The sequence below is a fragment of the Cucurbita pepo genome, chromosome 10 (genome assembly GCF_057944985.1).
Source record: "Cucurbita pepo subsp. pepo isolate OVF chromosome 10, ASM5794498v1, whole genome shotgun sequence".
NCBI lineage: Eukaryota > Viridiplantae > Streptophyta > Magnoliopsida > Cucurbitales > Cucurbitaceae > Cucurbita > Cucurbita pepo.
In genome coordinates, this window is record NC_141807.1 from 10,243,458 (window position 1) to 10,250,664 (window position 7,207).

The 7,207-nt window shown below is 34.5% G+C and overlaps 1 long non-coding RNA gene across 1 annotated transcript; it reads left to right on the forward strand.

Annotated features, from left to right (window-relative positions):
• Positions 1–696: 696 nt before the first annotated feature.
• Positions 697–3,700, forward strand: LOC147790665 (uncharacterized). The gene is made up of 3 exons (XR_015422758.1): positions 697–2,232; positions 2,352–2,409; positions 3,210–3,700. It is a non-coding gene; the product is annotated as an uncharacterized LOC147790665 (long non-coding RNA).
• Positions 3,701–7,207: the final 3,507 nt, after the last annotated feature.

The following is a 7,207-nucleotide window of genomic DNA, read 5'->3' on the forward strand; positions in this document are numbered from 1 at the left end:
TACGTTTAGTGCATCATTCTCGTATCCTATCTCAAATATACCATTGAACACATGGTACCGTAAGTATTATCATACAATTCACATATTATAACATATCATAAGCATATCGATTCACAAATATTTCACACATATCAATATATATGATGTTGGCTTTTTGGCCTTGATCTCACTTTAATTAATTTCAATCAATTAAGTGATGTTTTGATGATAAAAAACCTACTTTTTAATTATTAATTATTTTCAGTATTTTGAACTGTCCACAGTATAAGGTCGGGAATAACAATTTCAACGACTTTTCAATTACTCAAATCAGAGCTAAAACGAAGAAATTACAGTCGAGACAACATACCCGACGTGATGATGTGGCAGCAAAATCAAAATGATGGACAAATCAAAATATATCAAAGTATGACATTTATGATTTTGGGAGAGTAACAAATGGTGGAGTTTTTCTTATTACTATATTTTTAAATAAAGTTATTTTTACAAAATATAAATTTGAATCTAACCGTTACTCACATCGATTTTTATTATTACTATATTATATTATTATATTATTATATTTTAAAATTTTGGTGGTTACTCACATAGTTTTTATTATTATTATATTATTATATTTATAATAAATTTTGAATTTCATTGGACCGTTACTCACATAACTTTTTATTATTATTATATTATATTACTATTATATTAAAATTTTGAAATAAATGAATTTAGAAAATTTTCTTATTTATTTACTTTTAATCTCCACCTTCCATTATTCCTAACACAATCCAATGGTCAATATTCAATCCTACATTTTGCCACTTTTCTCCTCTATATAAACTCATCTTCCCCACATTTTAAAACACACAACTTACATACATTCTCCAATCCTCATTTGTTCAAAGTCTTCATTGTTTGTTGCTCTCTCCAAGCTTACAAGTTTATTTCTTTTCATCTTATTCTTGAGAGGGATTATTTTTGTATTGCGAGGAAATAGTTGTGAGTATCCCAAATTGTAAATCTACTCTTTGAGAGAGTTGTGGTGTGTTATTATCAAACTCAAATACTTGTATCGGTTTGATCCTGCGCCGTGGAAAGGATTGAGTTTGCTCTTGAACTCGTAAAAAGAGCGGTGTAGCGGTTTGGCTCAGATCCGTGGAAAGAGTCGAGAAAGTTCTTTATTCAAATTCCCAAGAGGCGCTTGGGGAGTGGAGTAGGTCGAGTTTGACCGAACCACTATAAAACTACGGTGTCATTTTCTCTGACTCTTTTCTATTTAATTTCAAAATTATTATTGTGATTTATTGCATGTTCTACTTGATTATTGTTTTGACTTGAATTACTTTGTTATAGTAATTATCATCTTTTACTTATTTGTAAAAAGTTTCATCATTAGAAAAATTAATCACGTTTAAACACTTTTATCGTTAAAACCCTATTGTAAGGATTCGAATTTTTGTGTTTTATTTATTTTAGATTTTATGGTAAGATTTTATTTTTGCTGCCAAAACGAAAAGATATTATGCTGCAATTATTGTCATTGGAAAAGGTATGATTTCTAGCAAGGAAATTACTACCTTAATCGAAAAGTCATAAAGACCTTTTATATTCCCATATACAACTCTCCTCCTTCCTTGGAAACAACTTTTGCTCTTCAAACGTTTAGGGTTTTCGAGGGTGTCTGAGAGTACGGAAAAATCGAGAGGGTTAGCCAGGAAAAACGTGTGAGGTGGTTCGCTGGATTTTCTTCGGTGAGTGGCCGGAGGGAGAAGCGACCGAGGCTATCGGTGTTCACTATCGTTGCGCGTCGGTCGGAATAGGCGAGGGGTGTCGTCGCATCGTTGGAATCGGGGTTGTGACGTCGTCGTTGGCAGCGCAGCAACGATTAGGGTTTTTGCGATATTTCGGGTAAGGAAGACGAAGGAAAACGGGTTGGGTTCACGTTTGGCCTCTGGACCAGCCCACGGAACGAACGCGGGCCCTGTGCGTTTCGGCCCAACGCGGACGCGCGCTGCAGCCTTGATCTCGGCTCCGCACGCGTGCTCTCAGCTCGGCTTGACGTGTACGGCGGCTCGGCTCCGTCAAAACCCGCGGCTCGGGTCCGTCAAATCCCGCAGCTCAGCTTGGCGGCTTAATTGGTCGGCTCGGCAGCTCGGCTTGGTGAATCGGTATCACTATAATATATCGATTTCAAGGTTTTTGGCCCTTCCGAAGCCGTTTCTGCCCTTAGTTTTACCATCCGAGGTCAGTATGGCTCCTAAACGTTACAGACAGATTAGGTCGAGGGTTTATTTTGATAAATAGCATGAGGTTTAGCTAGGGTACCTTATGAAAGGTTCTAAATTTTTATGTGGTTATCATAGGACATATTTAACCGCTGGGATTAGCTCGTTGTGAGTGACTTCAACCAAGACCATCGAGGTAAGTGACCTTACTGTTGGAGTTAGCTTTCTACGTGTTGTATGATGGTGTGTGCCCTGTGGCCCCTGCATGCACCATATTTTATGTGATATGATTATGTGATGTATAGATTGTGTTGACCGCAGATTGTGTATGTTATGTGATGTATGAACTTGTGTTGACTATTGACTGTTTATGTTATGTCATGAATGAGATGTTAGTATTGTATGCCATGAATATGTTGATTGATGCCATAGATACACGTAGAATTATCGAGTCATGTCATGAGATGTTTATGTAACTGGAATGTTTATGTAATATGCCATGCAATGTAAGTCATGTGAGATGCCATGTGATGTAAGGAACGTAAATGCGATGTTAGCACTGCTTATGTAATGCCATGTTAAATATGTTAAGGGACCTCATGCATATATGTATGTCACGTGCATCGGGATTCTTCCCCTTTATGATACGAAAGAATGAAATACGATATTTATGTTCGCCATGATATCATGCGGGCCCTTTTCTGTTCTGTGGTGTCCGGCTACGTGTAACACGTTTTGCCCGACCAAGTCAGGCCCAGGGGGTATGTTTAAGAGCCCGCCTGGTGGGTTCATGTATACGTACATGGGCCATGTGTGAAGGAGTACCACACATCCAACCCTACCCGGAATAGAAAAGCGCCCAAGGCTATGAAAAGTTTGTGAAAAGTTAGGTCCCGCTCATATGTTGCATGTGTTTGCATTCCTAACCCCAACAGTGGGGTGACTTACTGAGTATTTCATAAAATACTCAAGCCACGTGCTACCTACATTTTTCAGGTAAAGGCAAGGCGCCAATGTACGGTTGACGGCGGAGCTGAGGCCACCATGGAAGTTGGAGACGGGATATTTTTAGAAGTTTACTCTTATTAGACTATTTTAAGTTTTACATTGAGTATTGTTTCATTTGGATTTACTTCGAATTCAGTGTTGAAGGGTTATTTTCGAAGTTTAGGTTTTGTTTTGGATTCATGAATATTTATGAAAGACTCTTTCAAGGTTATTTATGATGAGCTTCCGCTTAATGAGTTAAGTATGCATGTGTGACGTCACTAATTAGGTTAAAGAAAATTAGGGGCGTTACACCTATTCACCCCCCCTCTAGGGTTGCCATACCGATCCAACATATGACACTTGCAGAACCACGGGCACAGTCAACATCAAATATAACCATACGGATGGTAAGGCCACCTACCTGATTAGCTTTGGCTGGTGTCCCCAATTTATCCTTAAGAAAGTTCGATTTGTCCTTTGTATTAAAGTCAACCTATATGAACATGACATCAATTTCAATCATTTCTCTAAATTTTATGATGCTCTTGTGTTAGATTTCATGGGAGTATTGCATGAGTAAAGTCTTGAAATGTCTATATATCAAAACTGCTACACTTTCCAAATCTTGATTTTTGGCTGTTTGTGTTCTTCTTCTTCTTTTTTTATTTTTTTATTTTTTTTATTTTTTATTTTTACTTGTGTTCCTAATCTTACCTAGGTGTCTTTGTTACATTTTTTGTTTTAATTATGTTAGCAATTAGCCAATTTAATCAATTCATCCTTTATGTTTTTTTTAATGATGTTAGTCATTATTTTTGACTAATTTAATCTATTCTATTTATTTTATTTTATTTTTTGCTATTGATGGACGTATCTTTCTAAAACATACTAAATAAAACTAAATAATTCGTTAAAAGAGTATATGAGATATAACTTAAGGTTAAATCTATTTCCATATGAGAATAACTCATTCTCATGTCCATCTTTGCTACCATGTACTAAATTAAGGATTTTATTTCTCTTTGGTCAAAACCTTCCTTGAAGTACAAAATTGAAGTTGTAGTTAGTTAATTATAATATTTGACGTGCTAGTTTTCAAACTACTTTAAATGGGTGTAAAGAAAGTATGAGAATAACTTAGTGTCACTAATCTAACACGTGATGGGCATGTACTGAACATTTGTTAATACAATGGATACATTACAAATTTATAATCCATCGTATCAGACACTTGACTTTGAATATATTTTTAGAGTGAAACGTACATTAAGCTTTTTTTAAGTATTCAAATATATAAACTTATTTATATGAATTTATTTCTAATATAAAATTGATAAATTTTTTGAAATAATTCTTTTTAATTAATGTATCATTGTCATCGGTGTTCTAGTTTTTTAAGAATGACATGTTACCATATCTATTTTGTATCATATTTATGTCTAGTATCTATATCTCATTTTTATTTTTGTGATTCTGAGATATTTTGCTTTTATAAATATTTATCTTCATGAAAATAAGTTTAATTTATGTTGAGATGGAGAGTAAAAATTGACACTTAAGACGTTGATACTTGGGACTTTGATTCCCCCTAGTGTGAAGCTTGCATCTTGCAATTAGTTGGGTATAGAATGTGTATCACTTAAAATTCACTCAAGAGAAAATAATCAAATAACAAACCATATTTGAGACAGGATAACTTTTTTTTTCTTTTTAATCTTCGAGAAATAAGAAAGAATAAAAATTAAAACATGGCATGAATATCTTCTTTAATCTTTGTTTTGTTCTCCTAAATGTATATAAAAAAAATAAAAAATCTTATAATTTAAGATTACCTATTTAATAAAACTCCATCGAAACTTCTACTCGTAAATTTAATTATTATTTGTATACAATTGTTAATATGTAAGAAAATACACGTACAAAATGTATACTATTGGTAATACATTAATCTTGGTTGTTTGACTAAAACAATGCAACCATTGTCCAAACTAAAGAATTTGATTCGAAGCTATCTCCTAATAGAGGGAGGCTCAATTAGACTTTGTTGTAAGATTCGACCATGTCAATGATGAAGAAGTGCAAGCTATTGGAAGGTTTGCCGTGGAATGGAAAATTTCAGAGGTGGTGGATATAATTTTCAGTTCCATATAGGCTTTGACCCCAAATTTTATATTATTGTGATAGAAGCTATAAATGACAATAATATTCATTGGTCAGATATTGCAATTGTGAAGAAGTTCCGTCATATGCATTGTCCCTTTTGAGAAATTCATCAAATTCCCTCTCCATAAGTAGCAGTGTCCTCCATAATGATATAATAATCCTTATATAAGTATCTTTTATTTTTCTCTCTCGTACCCACCTTATACATAACATGTTAAATTAACTCATACTTAAAAAAATAGTTTCTCTCTTTTAGAGATGCGGGGTATCAATCCCTATACCTCTCGCATGCTAAGCAAGCACTCTAACATCTGAGCTACATCTCCACAATCTTTACATATAATAATCCTTATATAAGTATCTTTTCTTTTTCTCTCTCGTACCCACCTTATACATAACATGTTAAATTAACTCATACTTCAAAAAAATAGTTTCTCTCTTTTAGAGATGCGGGGTATCAATCCCTATACCTCTCGCATGCTAAGCAAGCACTCTAACATCTGAGCTACATCTCCACAATCTTTACATCACAAAACCCTAAATTTCCCGTCATCAATAATAGTGAAAATGAAGAAATATTGCTACCCAACATGTCATGAATAAGGAAAAATTGAAAAGAAATAATATATTTAATAATAGATAGTCTTATTTTTGGAGATGCGGGTATCAATCCCCATACCTCTCACATGCAAAGCGAGCGCTCTACCATCTGAGCTACATCCCCATGATTTTTACAACAACAAACCCTAAATTTTCCATCATCAATAATAGTGAAAATAAAAAATATCAAAATATTAATAACAAATAGTTTGGTTTGGTGATGCGGGGCATCGATAATTGTGAAAATGAAAAAATATAATAACAAATTAAATACTTTCTTTTGGAGATGCGGGTTATCAATCCCCGTACAACTCGCATGCAAAGCGAGCGTTCTACCATCTAAGCTACATCTCCACAATTTTTACGTCACAAAATCATAAACGTCTCATCATGAATAATAGTGAAAATGAAAAAAATATCGCTACTCATTATGTCATAAATAAGGAAATATTGAATAGAAATAAAATAGTAATAACGAATAGTTTCTTTTGGAGATGCGAGGTATCGATCCCCGTATCTCTCGCATGCTACATTCCCACGATTTTACATCAAAATAAACTTTCCATTCATCAATGATATTGAAAATGAAAAGCTATCCCTGCTCATTATGTCGTAAATAAGGAAAAATTTAAAAGAACTAATATATTTAGTAATCGTTTCCTTTGTTGATGCATGGTATCGATCCCAGTACTTCTCACATTTGATGCAAACGCTCTACCATCTAAGCTATATCCTCAAGATTCTTACGTCACAATATCCTAAACATCTCGTCATCAATAATAGTGAAAATAAAAAAATAACGCTATTCATTATGTCATAAATAAGGAAAAATTGAATAGAAATAAAATAGTAATAACGAAAAGTTTCTTTTGGAGATATGGGGTATCGATCCGATCCCCGTACCTCGCGTATGCTAAGTGACACAATCGCACTTTCGAAGGCAGCGGAATAGCGATTGTGCGGCACTCACTTTCCAGCGACAAGTGAGTTAAGCCAATTTGTTCTTGCGTCGCCTACGGCCAAGTAACGTACGGTCGAGCCTCTAGCCTCGGTTTTAAAAGAAGGTTTTAGAAAACGAGGAGAGAGAGAGATTTTTGAAAGAGAGATTTTAGAAAGAGACGTTATATAAGCAAGCAAGAGAAAGATAACAACGGCTTAGCATATATAACCTTGGGTAGGGAGAAGTTGACGACTAGTCATATCCCCCTATAGTACATTCTGGGCCATTTTAGTTCTGGCAG